Here is an 18,405-nt window from a genome sequence, read left to right on the forward strand (position 1 = left end):
ATTTGAAATTACAAATATAACACCTCCAAACTTGATTATCTATTTGATTTATGCTTTAACTATGTGGAGTGTGTTGCAATCTCATACAAATTTTAGATTTTTTTCTATTTTTTATTTTAAAGAGAATAAAACAAAACAAGACAAAGGGGAACAAAATACAGAAAAAGAAAACAAAACAGAGCAATGAAAGGAACACAGGACTCAAAACAACATGAAATCAGCAGTGGTTATCATAATGTCTCTGTTTTCTTTGAAATAGTTATTCATACCTCTGTTTTCATTGGTTTTATACTATTTTTCTATTTGTTTGGAAAGGGACATTGAGACTTTGAAAGAAGATACTTATATCTGTGAATCAGCATGAGTAGTAGATAAAATTTAACTATGAATAATTCAAACCCATGAACATGTGATACCTATTTTCTGTGTCTTGTATAATTTTTCAGCAGTTTTTGAATATTGAGTATAAAAGAGCTCTCAGATCATAGGTTGAATTTTTTATCAATGTTATTCATTTGCTGTGTAATACAGGGATTTTTTTTGTTTTCCTTTGCACATAGTTTATTCTAAATGCAGTAATGTCATCAGCTTGTGTTCTCCTTTTCTGCTCTGGAATGTTATCAAATTCATTTATTAGTTTAATGTATATTATAGATTTGGGGTGGATTCCACATGTAGGATACTGAGATGGAAAAATAGGGCCAAAATTATTGCTTTCTTTCTGGTTCAGATACTTTTGTAAAATTTTCTTTCTTCCATCCCAGATTGCATGCTCTAGTATGGGTAGATTCTGAAAATTATGAATAGTGACAATAGGACTGGATTTTGTATCAGATTGTAAAGGATAAGCACTTGTTCCACAAACTTCTTACTTTTTTACATAGCTTCTATGAGGATACAAAAATGTTTATTTGTAAAAATCATTTTCAGTTCTTGGACAAAGGCATACAGAATCTTTTCCAATATTTTTCCTGTGTCTATTGAGCTGAGCATGTGTAAGTTTTACATTACACTCTGCTGATGTGGTGTATCTCACTGATTGATGATGCATGTGAAGAAACACTTGACTCACATGATGAACCCACATGGTATTCTACCAAAACATCTTAGTTACTGCATCTTGAAAAAGGAATGCAGGATAGATGAACGAGATAAACATAACACTTGAAAATGTAAAAATCCCAAAAGTAAATATTGTGAGATATTTTCTTGATGTTAACTTTGTCCCTGAGTTTTTAGATTTTAAAGCTAAGTCTAACTCAGTAAACTCCTAATAATATAATGAGATTTCACAAAGCATTCCACAGTAAAGATTGTTTTCCAGAAACATAGAATAAATTTTTTGGAACTTGTTTTGAGGAAATATGTCTGTTAGAATGTACACTCATGGACATGGCTGAATCTAGTATTCATGATTGGTTTGTTGTCTAGCACTGCAATTGGTGGTTTGTGTGTTGCACCTGCCTAGGGATGGAGCCAATATACAAGTAAGGGAAGCAAGGAAGTGTGCTTTCCCCCTTTTTGCCCTTTTGATCTTGCTGTTTGCAGCTGCAATGAACATCTACCCCAATGCCATGCCATCCTGTCTTGAAGCTAGCTTTTTATGGGCTGAAACATCCACAGTGTGCTAAAAATATACCTTTCTTCCTTCATTGTGGTTGTTGGGTGTTTTGTCTCAGTGAGAGAAAAGTAACGAAGACAGAGTTTGTTCCTTGAGGAGAGGGGTTGTTGCAGTGACTATACTTGACTATGTGGTTCAAAAGCCTTTGGGAATGGCTTGTGGGAAGAGTTTGGAAAGTTTCATAAATGTTACCTGAAAGAGTGATGCTATTCTTCATGGTAGATTATGATCAGAGTGCAGAAGACCAGAACGCCGAGAGAAAGTCTGCTGGTAAAGTCCAGGCCTGGGAGGTTACTGCTGGGGAGAAGGACTGCATCAGTTTTTGGACCCCAGATGATGTCTGTACTGGCTTGGCAGAAAGTTTTTCTGCATTTTGTTCATGTCCAGAAACTTTGTCTGAGACCGAGATTAAGGGCAGTGGGCTGATAAACCTGGAAAAAGCAATTTCAAGGTAGTAGAATTTCAAGGCAGTGACATGACTACTGTTGGTGTCTGTTAGCCTGGTTTATGTTATGAATCACCAGCATGGTGATTCAAAACATTATGAGTTTTGTCAGAAAAGGAAGCTCCAGTAAATCTGTGGACTGTACAGATATTGCTGAGGCCTTGATTGCTCAGAAGAGTCAGAGAAATAAAACCTGGGAAGCATAGCAAATTCCCACCCTTTGCAGCCTTAAAACTGCAAAAGTGTAAGACTTTTCTTGGAGGAGAATGCTGAGGAGTGCCATGTTCCAGAGTGGTGGCAAAGGCTAGAAGAGGTCCAAAATGGTGGCTGCACCAGATTCCAGAATGGCAGTGGCATAGCAAAGCTGTTCCTCATGATCAGGTTCATAGTGCTAAGCCACCCAAACACTAGAACGCTATAGCCAAGAAGAGATAGCAAAGCTTGGCTACTGTTCCGGCTTGCCATGGACCTTTGCAGCATCCATTTGTTGCTGGTTTTAGGCTCATTGAGAGTCTACAAGTTCTGAGGTTAAGGCAGATTCCACCCTGATTTCAGAGGGCCTGGAAGGCCAAACAATGTGCCCCTTAAAGGGCACAATGTAAAGCTATGAGTGTGAAGCCAAAGGTACAGTGGTGATCTCAGAAGTTTAATAAAGTCAGGAACATAGATCATCTAAGGAAACCTATGAGGACTGAACAGAGTGGACCTAATAGAAGCCCTGAGAGCTAAAGCCACGAGAAGTGCCATGGGGGTTGAGTCATCCAACCCCTTTGAAGCTCAAACTTTTCCATAAATTGCTTCAGATGCTGGCATGCAACTACAAGACTTAATGTTTGCATGCTGGATTTTAGACGTGCTTTGGTTTCACTGATTTGTAGTTTTTGGAGTGGGAATGTTTAGATTGTGCCACTGCATGTTGGAAGTGTTTAACTTTGTTTTCACTTGTGCAGGGGCTTGCAACTAAGTGTTTGACTTACAACCAGGAGACTTGGGGCATGGACTTTTTAGCAGTGCTGAATCTGTTAGAACTTTGGAAACTCTTGAAGATGGACTGAACATCTTTTGTATACAGGATCTGCTTGAGTCTTTGGGAGGGTAGGGATAGAATGCTATGGTTTGTGTTTGAATGTCCCTCCCTCAAGCCTTATGCAATCTAGCCTTTGTGACTGGTTCATTGTTTAGGTCTGGGATTGGTGGTGTGATTGCTGCACCTGCCTATGGGGGGAGCTAACATACAGTGTACGAGAGGCGAGGAAGTGTGCTTTCTCAGTTTTTGCCACTTCACACTTGCTGTTTGAAACCACCTGAATGACTGCCCCTCAGTCACACCTCCCTGCACTGGAGCAAGTTGAATACGGACTGAAACCTCCAAAACTGTAAGATAAATAAACTTGCTTCTCTTTGGAAATCAGGTATTTTGTCTCAACAAGAGAAAAGTAACCAAAACATAGAACCTTAATGAAAAACCTACATAGATATCTCCCACAATCAAATGACAAAAAGATTCACTTTAAAAGTGTCACTAAACACTAAAATAATATTTTTGCTATATATGAATACAAACAGCCAAGAAGAATTAATAATAATTTCAAAAGATTGAAACAGTAGCAAAATGAAAAGTCCTCAAAAAGCTATCAGCTGACTATTGTTAAGACCTATTCTGCATATTTTTCACAAATCAAGGTTGAGAAAATCCTGAGAACTATGCAAAGAAAAAAGAATACCAGTGTTAGCCCAGGTGTGATGATACACAGTTGTAATTCCAGAAGTTGGAGGGCTGAGGCAGGAGAATCATTATGAGTTTGAGACCAGCCTGAGTTACAAAGTGAGTTCAAGGCCAGCCCAAATGGTACAGTGGTACACTGTCTCAGAAAAAGAAACAACCAAAATACCTGTGTTATGTGGGGAGAGTATAGGCTTGTGCAACCATCATGAAACACAGGATGAAAATTACAATGGGAAGTTAAAAATAAATTTATTATATTGCTAAGCTGCTACTCCTCTATACTAAACATAAAGCATAAAGAAGTCAGCAGGTCATGTAGGTTTCATTGTTCCAATATCCAGTGCAGTGCTGTGAACAAAATGTAACATAAAGATGAAATACAAACATCCACTGTAAATAGACTAATAAAAGTATTTTCACATATGCATCATGGAATACAATTCAATAGCATAAAAGGAAATCTACTATTTGGGATGGCTGGGATGAAGCTGATAAGCATTTTTCTAAGTAAAGCACACACAGAAAAATACCATGTGACTGCATGTATATGTGAATCCCAAAAAATTAAAATCATATAGTTGGAAAGCAGAATGATCGTTTGAAATAATGTACAGTTCAGATTTTGGGTAATGTGTCACAGAGGTGAAAGTTTGTGGTATAAATAGAAAGCTGATGTAAGCATAGGATCTAGGAATATTGTACTGTACACTGGAAATTTCCCAGAAGAGTTGACATCCGGTGTTCTTATGTAAAGGAAAACAAACTATGTGGAATGCAGGATATGCTACTTTGTTAAATACTACCACTAATTTCACGACATGTATGCAAATAATTACTTTGTTATTGATAATATATTTTGTCTTATAAGGTGTTCAACCCTCCTTCACACTGACTACATTTACATCATATTTTTATTTTTTTAAATATTTTAACATAGTATTTGCTTGAATTGTTAAACTGCATAGATTGGGTTCTCACCTGAGATCCTCTGGCCTCATATTCCCAGACAGGTGGCAGGCATATGGTCACCAAAATTAGATAAAACATCATGCAGTAAGCCTTAAAGAAATATAATAACAACAATGAAATATTTCCCCAAGAATTTGTATGATTCCTTAGTCCTGAACATAACTTCAGGAAAGACCACAGTCCTGCAATACTGACAAAACTCTGCATGTAGTTCTGATTTATGTAAGAAGGACATGTAATCACCTCAGTTTCTGTAGCCATACTAAAAGGTATTGATGTTAGGGGGAAGAGTATGAATCACAGAAAAGTCAACACCAAGAAATCAATGTCAAAGAGTTTCCAGAAAAGATTTCAGCTCCTCTTTATTACACAGATAAAGACATCCTGGACGGCACAATGGCAAAAGTAAAGACTGAGAAAAGCTCCTGAAGACAGTCTCTGAAACCACTTAGTCGATGGGACAGGTGCCATAAGAGTCTTGGTCTTACGTGGTACAGAGAGTTCAATCTCATTTCATCAGCTGAACATCTGTTTTGGGGAGTTGAGACAAACAGGGGATCAGTACATGGTATTTCAAATGCCCAGGTTCACGTGTTTCCTCATATTTTAAGATCTCTCCAGGTTTCTCATTTCTATCTCTCTGATATAAAATTTAACCTGGTCCTCAAGCTTCTCACCTGGTACTCAAGCTAAATTCATATGTGTGACACCCAAAGAACAGGAATTTCCCACACAGATGAATAAAATGAAATAGCTGTTTAAAGGCTTGTTCTTCATCTCTTCAGTAAACACAAAATGTAAATGTGAAGTGGCAGAGATCATTCCTTGCCCTCTAGATGAGAAACACTTACTCAGGGGAAGTTTATATCTCTTGGTAGTAATCAAAAAACAACAAAACACAGTAGTAAAGATAAACTCAAACAGCATGAGGACAAATTTTAGGAGCACGGGAAATGCCATTGTGAGTCATGAGAGAGAGTTAGAGAGCTGTGAAGAGATGTTTTCGGCCACAGGCACACTGTTAGAAATGTTTTACCCATGGACACAATGTGGTAGTAAACATTCCACCCTTCCCATATTTGTCACCTCTGTATGACTGTACTCTGCAGTGTGCAGTCCCACCTGCTTAATCAGACCAGTGAAATGACCTATTATTATCTAGCTTGTTTCCTGTTACAGTCAAGATCACAGTAGACAGTTAAGTTCCAAAACCAGCTTTACTAAAGTTTCTGAATTTAAGACTGCGGTAGAATCCATTTATGTCTCATAGTAATGAATTCTCATCATGGCCAGTATGTCAGGACAAGTTGGTGTAAAACATCCTAACACTGAAGGGCAGCTAGATTTTCCAAATCACTATATGGAATGAAACAGAGCCCTTGATTTGGCTTTTTACTTTAAGGAAGACTAGAATAAAAATTATTAAATATATTGCTAAGCGCCATTTGTTTTACTCCAAATAGCAGTTTTATTTAGGTTCATGTGATGTGTCCCAAAATTAAAACCTCATTGCATAAATAAATTTATTCATTAAGAGTCAAGTCTTTGGACATTTTCATATGCAAGTCTGAAAGTTCTTTGTATATGGATAAAATCCAAGAACTTGCATATCTCAACCTGGAAATACTTACAGATATGATATCTGCAGGGAGCATCCCAGTCAGTCCTGAAATGCCAAATAAATACATACCATACATTATTGTGAGTACTAGTGCAGATGTAAAGTACACAAATTTTACTGATACAAACACCCAAATCTGCAAGTGAAAAAGCAAACTGAGTCCTTAATTATGCATTCTGGTGATTGGTACATGGAAGCACAAATATGGATGAGTATACAGTCTCTTAAAATAGAAAATTGAAAGCTGTAAAAATAAAGGCAAAGGCTACTATACATTGAGTGTATATTTATACTTGTGTTTCATTAACAGACAAATGATCTGTGGATGTTGGAATGAAATACTTTGGGAACTCAAAGCAGAATGAAACCTGAGAAGTATTGTGCTGTTCATTGAGTATTGTCTTATCTGTTTTAGATTTTTAAACTACAGAGAAACTTATCACTTTATCATTCCATGTATTTGCAGCTACAATGGTCAGAATTCCTGATGTAACATACTGTAGAAAAATAAAGGTCAATTAGTTTGTCTGGAAATATATTATCCATACTCACTTTTACTAAGACCAAGCATTTCCCAATGTTCCTTCCCCACTCCTTGCTCTTAAGCAATGCATGAAAACATTCCGTAGCATTACATTCATGTTTACAGTAGTAGAAGAAAAAGTATTATTGGTATTGACTTACAATGAGTGGCAGTGAAATACATATGTAGGGCAATACAGGATGAAACTGTATAGTAGAAAGTTGATATCAAGACGAATTGAAAATAACTACGGCCCACAGGATGGTCAGTAATATATCACACATAATTTGGAGCACCTTGAGAAAGAGAAAGTGGCTCTCAGGTCAGAAGAATAAGTGTAAATCTTAGATGAAATTACTTCACTAAATGAGATTCTGGTAATTGAGAGTCCTTGTAGAAGGGAAAATCTCTTAAGACTGGTACCTAAATTAATCTTTCAAATTTCCAAAACTACAATGTTGGCAAGTTTTTAAGTCTCACACACACACACACACACACACACACACACACACACACACAGGCATACATATTTTTATAATTCATATTTAAATAAAGTCAGTAGACCATCATGAGTGTGTTTCCATGATCACACCAAACTATTAGGTCATCTGTAACCTTACCCAGAACAAATTTGGGTCTACAGAAAGTTATCTTGTAAAGAGAGTCTTTAAAATGCTCACCCCTACATCACACTGCTGTTTATTCATGGTGTCCTGCATGGAATGTATCTCAGATGGACTCTTGGGGCCTACATCTTGAATGTCTTACAATGGTGACATTGATACCACTTTGCAGAACCTGTGATGCTTTTGATGAATGAAGATGTGCTGTCCTGGAAAATCAGATCAAATGATGAGTCTCTGATTTCATACAATGCTTCCATGAATGAAAATATCAAAGTAAATTTTTATAATCTGACTGCATACAGATTTCAGTAATGATTGGAGAAATTATTACATGTAATAAGACATGTAAGATGTAATAAGACTTCCTGTATCCAGGATTGTCTCTTGCCCATTTAATGTAGTATACCCTTTATTATACTTTCAAAAATGACATGCAAGTAACTTCTTATTACTTCAGTAGGAATCTAGTGATGCTAACCTCGATTCAAGAGCCTTGTAAATACATAGTCCCAAAATATTGAGGAGTATTAGCAGGATGGAGCTGAAAATGCAAAACACCATTCACTAATCCTAGTATTCATGTGCCAGAGAGATATGAAGTGAAATAACTTATTAGTTTTGGGGCATTAGAACTCTTTGATTCACCCTTACATTTAATTAAGTTCTTCCACTGTTATTTCTGTTTTGTTATGGGGCTCACGCATCTTGGGAAGTTGAGGAGATGGCAGCATCATCCTCAGTCAGCTGCCCTGTGACCTGCAGGCTTTCACACTCTGGTTTCTCCTGCTCACTCTGACTCCCCAGCACATGTGTCCAGCCACGTAAACTCCTAAGCAGCCATGTGTGCATGGGTGGGTGCCGCTTCCACCTGAGTCCAGCCCCTGATGTTCTGCTGTCCTGATTCCAGAGCAGAAATTCAATGCACAGCATTCATGGGCTGGAGATGGTTTCAGTCTGCATTGCTAGTGAATTCTCTCTCTCTCTCTCTCTCTCTCTCTCTCTCTCTCTCTCTCTCTCTCTCTCCTCTCCCTCTCCCTCTCTCCCTCTCTCCCTCTTTCTCACTCATCATTTTTATTTTTGTTATTCTTGTGGTTTTAAGAATAGAACTCAGAACCTTCTGCTTAACACGCAGGTGTTGCCTGCTGAGCTATGTCTCCAGGAGTCTTCTGTATTTAAAAACATGAATCTTGATGTATAAGCCTGAGTTAATCTTAGTTTTTCTAATCATAGTGATGAAGAGAGTTTTAATGTCACCTCCAGTTCCTCTTTTAACTCAACTGCCAAAAATCAGATATTGTTCCTCATACCTCATTTTTGCTTCATTTCAAAGTTCATTATAGATTTTCCAGATGTTTGCCATAGGGTTGCAATATAGCAATATAGGCTAGGAAAATAGACAGACATAAAATTGGCAATATTTCCATACATCCACCAAGTATTAATCTTCTTTTAGAGAAATTCATGCTTCTTATTCTGGGTTAAGTGATCAGAGTAGAAAATATCATTTTTGTTTTTGTCAATCAGCATAATAAATTCAGGAAGAAAAGTCATGCACATAGAGGGCCTGGAATTTATATTATGAATTAACTTCATGAAAATCCAGAGAAATGGAAGCATTTGCTTTGAAAGACTCCTTCACACGGAATCACCCTGCATGTTCTTTTTCCTGTCATCTTCACTGGCAGTCACCCACTCTGTGCTCCCGTCACCTGCATTCCCAGTTTTCTCTCCTGAAAAGCATGGGTGCTATTATTTTTAAAATGTAGCTTTGTTGCACATGTTTCTGTAACATTACAATTACCTTAGATGAATGTTCTTACACATAGTCCCCTTCCTTTTGATAAGTGAAGACTAAAAAGACTCACAAACTTTGTGCTATTTTCTATGTCTTCATCTCATGTTGCCATTTCTCATCTGTAATTCCAAAGCAAAACATCATCACCTCCCAGAACAATTATGACTAATTATTGATGAAGATAAAATTTGGTATTTAAAAAAATTTTTCATTGATTTCTGATTTGAAAGCACTCTTTCTTTGAATTTTATTTAAAGAAAGACTAAACAAAACAGAAAATGGGTAGAAATAATAAATACGTTCAGAGAAAAAATGAGCAGTAAGAAATCATCAGTTAATGTTTACATACTGTCCTTTTACAAATAGTTGTTCAAGATACAAAAGTGGAACATATAAAATGGGAATTCAAACAGCAAGACTGGAAACAGTTCAACTATCAAACAAAAACTTAGTAATATGGTTATCAATCCTATACACTTAAACATATATGCAGTTATCCACATCTTCAATTATGTTGAGATTGAACAAGCCCAAGCAGTCTAATACAACTCTGGACAAAGAATAATACTATTGCTGGGTTTCACATTATGACCCTCCAGGATCAGCATTGGGTACTTTAGTGTCTCTTTTTCTTGAAAGTATCTGTTCATTTCATCATGTGTCATGAGATCAGTTCTCATAAACTGTTTATAGATTCTACACATGCATGAGCCTTAACATATATTTCTATCCTTTGTATATTAGAGGGAGAAACAAAACAAAGCGAGACAAAACAAAACATATTCCCATAAACATATGAAATGAAAAAGACATATGAGACTGTTGTACAAGGAGTTCTACCATAGTTCCTATGTTGTCTCTTGTTATCTTCAATAGAATTGGCTATATCATCAGACATAGTATAATTGAATATATCAGTATATAACAGTATTAATAAAAACAGAACTTTGTATATAGTATAAAAATTCAAAAGCAGGCAGTTATCAAACCAGAATGTGTATCATAGAGTCTTGTCATATTCAGTGTAGTTGCCTATACTTTCAGACTTGATACTATCAATCATATCAGTTTTGAATAAAATTTGTTGATATCAAACAGCAATCAAACAAACCAGATTTAACTAAGATCAGTCATGATCAAACAGTATAAGTTATACAGGGCTCCAGATTAAGTCAATAGGAAATTAAAGATGATTACTGTGGTATCTTCTGATGTTTTTAGGATAGCTGTCTGTGCCCTCAAATCTAATGCAAGTAGACAAACTGGGACAGAATGAAATCTCTCTAAGCAGAGTTGTGCAAGTAATGTGGGTTTTAAATCCTGATAGACTATTAACAATATCTTCTGCCATCTTTTTTAAGACTCTCCCTCCCTTTCACTTCCCCAAGGTACACTGTGCATTTTTGCGTCTGACCAAGACCCTTGGTTTTAAATTGTGTGTGTGTGTGGGGGGGGGAGCAAGCTGCTATTAACCTAAGTGGTTCTGAACCTTCTCTCTCCTGGACTTGATCTCTAATTGTATTCCTTTATCTATTAAAGCCTTTCTTTCCAACCTATTCACAAATACTGATCTATTTACCCCTATTACTCTCTGGTTGTCTATCATATAGAGCATTGTTTTCTCATATTTGATTTTCAGTCCATGTACTCTTTTTCATGTTAATTATACTTCCTATAAATAGCATCTCAGTAGACCCTGCCTTCTGATCTACTCCACCTATAGTTCTTTTTTTTAATTCAGTGTATCAATGCCATCTATATTAGAGATTATAACCAATATTCTCTACCTCATTTCTGTTATGTTCTTTTTATTGCCATCAGTAGTCTGATTATCTTCTTCATTCTGTTTTCTGCTCCATTCATTGAGGCCCCTCTGCCACTGTTCCTGGAATCCTAGTACTTTTCTCTCTCTCTAGAATGCCCTGCAGTATTCTCTGTAGAGTTGGACTGGTTGTTGCAAATTTCCCAAGTTCCTCTTTGTCTTGGAGAAGTCTTGCTTCTCCATTAATTTCTAGAGACTGTTTAACAGGGTATATGAATCTGGGCTGGTGATTATTTTCTTTCAGGGCTTGGAATATTTCACTCCAGGCTCTTCTTGACTTGATGGTTTGTGTCGAGAAGTCTGCCATTATTCTGATGGGCCTTCCTCTGTAGGTTATCTGTTTCTTGTCTCTAACAGCTTTTAATATTCTGTTCTTATATTGAATTTCTGGGATCTTGATTATTATATGCCTGTGAGTAGCTTTGTTTTGGTTGTAGGTGGCTGGAGTTCTGTATGCCTCATACATCAGAATATCATTTCCTTTTACTATGTTTGGGAAATTTTCCTTAATTATTTCTGTGAATAGCCTTTGTAGTTCCTTTGTTTGTACTCCTGCTTCTTCATTCATGTTATTTTCAAGTTGTAGATCCTTTGTTGTCTTCTAGTCTTTGTATTGTTACTGTTTGTTTCCTTGTTATTTTTAAAGTTTTTCCCTTCGTAATCCCACATTCCAAAACTGTCCTTCAGTTTGTATAATCTATCCTTAGTTTATTTCAAGCAGATTTCCATCTTTCCATAGAGTTTAATCACTTTGAATCTGCTTCATGTATTCTGTATTTTCTTTATATTCTTCATCAAGTGGTTCTCTCTTTTGTTTGACTTCCTCCCTTCTTCTGTCTGTGCCTGCTTGAGGGGTGCTTAGTATCTCTTTTGTTAATCTTCTTATATCTTGCTTTACTGGGCTACATAGTTCACTTTGAACTAGTCTATGAGGTCCCGAAGATAGCTCTTTATGTCCACTGGTGCTGTGTCTGATATTGCTTGTTTGCTGTTCTCATTTTCCTTTGTATTTACCTGTTCTGGGCCAATGTTCTCAGGGTTGGGACGTGAGAACTTTCTGTTGTTGCTTCTTCTTCCCATCATTTTTGTCTCTCCCAGGAGGCCCCAGTTTCTTTGTTTGTTACAATTCTTCTGACACATGCTGGCGAGGTGACCCTTCCCACTGCAGCTTGCTAGTGAGTTGCAGACAGGGGTAGCATATTCTGCCCCTTCCCTCTGGATCAGTCAAGCTGCTGAGGCCTACACTCTATTCCTATGTGCTGCTTCTCCTCCGGTCAGTCAAACTTCTGAAGCTTCATTGCATTAGTGCATGCCACCTCTGTAGGGAACTGATTTCAGATAACCTATTGGGTTTCAGCCAGGTTGCCTGAGCCAGGCCTAGCTTATTCCACCAATCCTGTTCAGGAAGGGAACAACTGACTGAAGTCACTGCTGCCCCTTATACTTGCCAGTCCTGCCCAGTCTCAGAATGCTGTCCATCAGAGCCCCCTTTCTGTGGAATGGCTCCACTGCCATCACCCACTCACCCACCACAGGTCAATGTAGGCCCCCCACCAGCTCAGCTCTCCATTTGGCTGACTGACCCTGACCTCAGGGTGACTTCACCTCCAGTGAGTTGAAGCGGTGGGACCTCAGATGGCTCAGCAAGTTGCCCACTGCATTGAGAGCACTGAACCTTTAGCTTTTCCAATAATAGCACCGGGACTGTATGTTTCAGTGGTTCTTCTCACCTTAGTTTCTTCTTGAGACAAGCGACTTCACCTTCCCCTGTTCAGGGCTCCCGATGCTGTATTATGTTGAATTCTAAGTTGACTATCTCAGGAAGCTGGCTGATATCTATCCACCATCTTTGCTCCCCTCATTTCAAACCACTCTTAACCTATCTCCTAATCTTTTCACTGCCAAGAACTTCCTGCTAAGAATAATAAAGTTGTGAAAAATACAATTCCAGAGCACAGTCATTTCACTCTTTGATCAAAATTTCTGTTATGAGAGAAAAATGGAAACTAAATGTATGCTAAAATGGATGTAGAGTATGAAGGACTTGCTAACAGACATGGGCAACACTGGAAAGGTACTCTGAGTTTTTGCACAGTCAGGACAGAATAAAATACTTAGGCAGAGCTTTTTTCAAAATAACTTTTTGGAGTGGTGACGTGATGCAAGTTGGTATATTTTGTTTGTTACATTGTATAGTAGATATAATAAGAATAACATTTATATATGATAATTAGATTCTTCCTTGGGAGCCAATACACATATCATGTTTTAATCATGTTTATTTGTTCATCTTCCTCTTGCCTTTCTTTCTCTCTAAACTCCAGATTCACTTACATTTCTTGAGAAGTTTATATTCTAGTTTCCTACCAGCTACATTTATACAGTGCATTTTATACAGCTTTACAACTTTGCATTATTATAAAATGTAGTCTGAAACTGGAAAGTCAGTTAAATTAAAATGATGCAATACTCAGAGAAAATGATGACTTTTCAAATAACAATATCTAGATTTTTTAATAACACTAATCTAGTCACAAGATTTCTTACCAGTTAAGAACTCCAGAAAATGCTGTAAAAGTGTAAGTGGTTGTCATGGAAGAACATGAACTCTTAAGGTATAAAAAAATGCCATGAATATAAACAACAGGAGAGATACATACCTCTGCCTACAAATATCACTCAGTCTTTTTTTTATTTAAAGAGAAAAAAACCAAAACAAAACAAAATAGTAAAAGGGTACAAGTAATACAGAATTTCAAAAAAAAAAAAAATAAACAGTAAGAAATCACTAGTTAATAAATTACATATTGTCATCTTAGAAATAGTTGATCAATTTACAAAATTAAGCATACAAAGTGGACATTCAAACAATGAAACATCAAAGTTGTGTTCAATGATCCAACAAAGTCTTAGTAACATGGTTATCTATCTTACACATCTAAAAACACTTGCAGTTGTGTCCTTTGAGCACTTACTTTTCCTCTCTTCTTTACAATAACATTTAAACACTTTGGGTATTATTACTCCTACAGACCTTATTACTTTTTATGGAAGAGAATAAAACCAAATGTGACAAAATAAAGCAGAGTCAGTCAAAACAAAGGATGGACATAGTACATGATGTAAAAACAGAATATCAAGTAATCAACAATGGTTACATTAATGTCCTTTGCTACCTTAAAAAGAATTGCCTATATCATCAGGTATAATAAAATTGAACAAAACATTACAGAACAAATCCAATAAAACCTAAACATTGGAGACATTACTGAACTTCAAAAGAAGATAATAGTCAAACCAGGGTGGGCATCACAGTGAATCTTACCGCCTTCAAAGTAGTTGTCTATACCCTCAAAATTGATAATATCAAACACAACAAAATAGAGTAAAATCATTCAAAACAAGATAGTGAGAGCAATACGGGGCTTCAAATCGAGTTAATTGGATATCAAAAAAGTTACTATAATATATTCTGCTAATTTTAAAAAAATTTTCCCTTAATTAAAAAATAATAATAATAAAATAAGATATTTTTTTAAAAAGGAGGGAGATTGAGATAAAAGAGGATATAATGGCATAACAATACAGGTCACAACAGAACAATGTAAGCAACATAGTATTTCACTACGAGATAGCACGACTTAATAGCAGTTACCATAGTGTTTTCCTTGAAATATTTGAATATAACTTCATATACTATAGCATCAAACATATCAACACAGTGTGAAACCATTTAAGAGGATAAAAGTATAACAAGGTATTTAGAAATGGCTAAACAGAAAACGAACATTGGTTTGTATATTATCTCTGTGCCTATAAAAATAATTTTGTTTATACTATCATATATAATAAAATCCAATAAGACACAACATAAAAGCAATGGAGACAGAAGAACAACAATTTGATAGGACCTCAAAACGAGATGATACTAAATCAGCACTAGCTATTATGGTGCCTTGTTTTCTTCAAAATAACTGTTCATATCATCACAGACAATAATATCCAACAGCCCAGAATAAAACCATTCCAATTAGTGATTGAAACCTTAATAAGGCTTCAAAACCAAATAATGGGGAATCATAATAACCACATACTTTATGCATTTGTATCATTTCTTACACTAGGGAGACTATTCTGTACTCAAATATGTGAGTTTGATTTATTTCACTTATGAGTATGGTCTCAGGCTGAGCCCATTTATTTATAAATATCTCAATGTAATCATTATTTAGAGTTGAAAAGTACTCCATTGTATAAAAATACCACAACTTTTTTATCCATTCTCAGTTGATGGACACTTAGGTTGTTTCTAAGACTGGCTATTACAAATTGTGCTTCTATAAACATGGGTGCACATATATCACTGTGTTATGATGCTTTCAGTTCTGCTGGGAATATGCCTACAGGTGGAATAGCTGGAACAAATGGGACTTCCAATCCCAGATTTCTGAGAAATCTCCAGACTGACCTACAATGGTTGCACCAGTCTACACTCCCAACGACAGTGCAGGAGAGTTCTTTTTTCCCCACAGCTTCTCCAGCATTTGTTGTTGGTGGTTTTCTTGATACTGGCCATTTTTTCAGGAGTGAGATGGAATCTCAGTATGGATTTAATTTGCATTTCTTTAATGACTAAGGATGATGAACTTTTTTTTTACAAATATAGCTCATTTATTTTATTTTATTTTAAAGAGATTAAGACAAAAGTGGACAGAACAAAGCAGATGAGAATAGATGAATGTAAGCAACACAGCACTTCTAACAAGACTATCGGATATTAACAGTAGCTACCATAATGTCTCTTTCTTTGAAATAGTTGAGCATACCTTCATATACAATAGTATCAAACATAATAAAATAGTATAAAATCATTCAAGAGAATGAAAGTGTTACAGGGAACTGAGAACCAAATAACAGAAAATGAACAATGGCTACTATATTATGTCATTTTCCATAGAAAATTTGTTTATACTATCACACATAATAAAATCCAATAAGACACAACATGATAGGGGCCAGGGGTTCAGCTCAGCAGTGTAAGTGCCTGCTTGGCAAAAGTGAGGTCGTGAGTTCAATCCCTGGCACCAAAAAAAAAAAAAAAAAAAAAAAAAAAATTAAAAAAAAGACACAACATGATAGAACCAATGGAAACAGAAGAACAAAAGCATGGTAGGACTTCAAAGCAGGATGATATTAAATCAGCAGTGGCTGCCATAATATCTTGTTTTCTTCAAAATAGCTTTTCATACCATCACATATAATAAAATCGAACACAATAGAGTAAAACCATTTCAACTAAACAATGAAAACATTATAAATCTTCAAAGCAATGTAATGAGGAAACATGATTACCATAAAATCTTATGTATTCTTATCATTTCTTACACTAGGGAGACTACATGGTATTTGTACACGTGAGTTTGATTTATTTAGCTTATTACTATGGTCTCAAGTTGCATGTATTAATTTACAAATATCTCAATGTGATCATTTTTTATACCTTAGTAGTACTCCATTGTATAAAAATACCACATCTTTTTTATCCATTCCTCAGATGGTGGACACTTAGGTTGTTTCCCAGATCTGGCTATTACAAATTGTGCTGCTATAAACATGGGTGCACATATATCATTGTGGTATGATGTTTTCAGATCTTCTGGGAATATGCCTAGAAGTTGAACAGCTGGGTCAAATGGGACTTCCAATCCCAGCTTTCTGAGCAATCTCCTGACTGATCTCCACAGTTGTTGCAGTAGTCTGCACTCCCACCAACAGTTCAGGATAGTTCCTTTTCCCCCACAACCTCTGCAGCATTTGTTGTTGGTAGTTTTCTTGACCCTGGTCATTCTTTTTGGAGTGAGATGGAATCTCAGTATTGTTTCAATTTGCATTTCTCTAATGACTAATGATGATGAACATTTTTTCATGTATATATTTGGCATTTTTATTTCTTCATCTGAGAACTGTATATTCATCTCAAATGCTCATTTTGAATTGGGCCTTTGAATTTCGGGGGTCTGATTTTTTTAAATTCTTTTTTTTTAATTTGAAAGGAAAAAAGAAAAACAAAACAAAACAAAACAATGTAAGGGCACAAGTAACACAGAATTACAAAAAATGGTAAGAAATCACTAGTTAATAGATTACGTATTGTCATCTTAGAAATAGTTGTTCAAGTTACAGGATTAAAGAATACAAAGTGGACATTCAAACAGTGAGATTGCAAACAGTTCTGTTCAATGATTCAACAAAAATTTAGTAATATGGCCTAAACACACTTGCAATTGTATCTTTTAGGGCACTTTTTCCCTCTCTTTTTTACAACAAAATTTACACATTTTGGGTTTTATTACTCTCATAGTTCTTATTATATTTTTTGGAAGAGAATAAAACCAAACATGACAAAACAAAGCAGTCAGTCAAAATAAAGAATAGACATAGCACATGATGTAAAAACAAAGTACAAGGTTATCAACAATGGTTACCATAATGTCTCTTGCTTCCTTAAAAAGAATTGCCTATATCATTAGGTATAATAAAATTGAACAAAACAGTGCAGAACAATACCAATAAAATCTAAACATCGGAAACATTACAGGACTTCAAAAGAATATAATAGTCAAATCAGAATGGGCATCATAGTGAATCTTATTTGCCTTCAAAGTAGTTGCCTATACCCTCAAACTTGATACTATCAAACAGAATGGAACAGAGTCTAATCAGTCAAAACAAGATAGTGGGAGTAATACAGGGCTACAAATCAAGTTAATAGGAAATCAAAAAGGTATTATAATATATCCTGATAATTTTTTGATTTTTTCCCTTAATTAAAAAAATGATAAAAAAATAAATAATTTTTTAATGAATAAGGGAGAGATTGAGATAAAAGAGGACATAACAACATAACAATACAGGTCAATGCATGACAATTTCAGTAACACTAGTGGTTCACTACCAAATAACTCAACTTTATAGTTACCATAGTGTCTCTGTCCTTGAAATATTTGAATATAACTTCATATACTATAGCATCAAACATATCAAGACAGTGTAAAAACTTTCAAGTGGATGACAGTATTACAGGGTATTTAGAACCAGCTAATGAAAAATGAACAATGGTTTTTATATTATCTCTTGCCTATAAAAATTTTTGTTTACACTATCACATATAATAAAACCAGTAAGATATAACATGATAAAACCAATGGAGACAGAAGAACAACAGTTTGGTGGGGCTTCAAAACAAGATGGTATTAA

The 18,405-nt window shown here is 35.7% G+C and overlaps 1 pseudogene; it reads right to left on the reverse strand.

Moving 5' to 3' along the window:
* Positions 1-1,850: 1,850 nt before the first annotated feature.
* Positions 1,851-18,405, reverse strand: part of LOC101788666 (olfactory receptor 5L1-like) — a 28,431-nt pseudogene continuing 11,876 nt past the window's right edge.

Source organism: Cavia porcellus, unplaced genomic scaffold (genome assembly GCF_034190915.1).
Source record: "Cavia porcellus strain 051 isolate PalLab524CR breed Dunkin Hartley unplaced genomic scaffold, mCavPor4.1 scaffold_22, whole genome shotgun sequence".
NCBI lineage: Eukaryota > Metazoa > Chordata > Mammalia > Rodentia > Caviidae > Cavia > Cavia porcellus.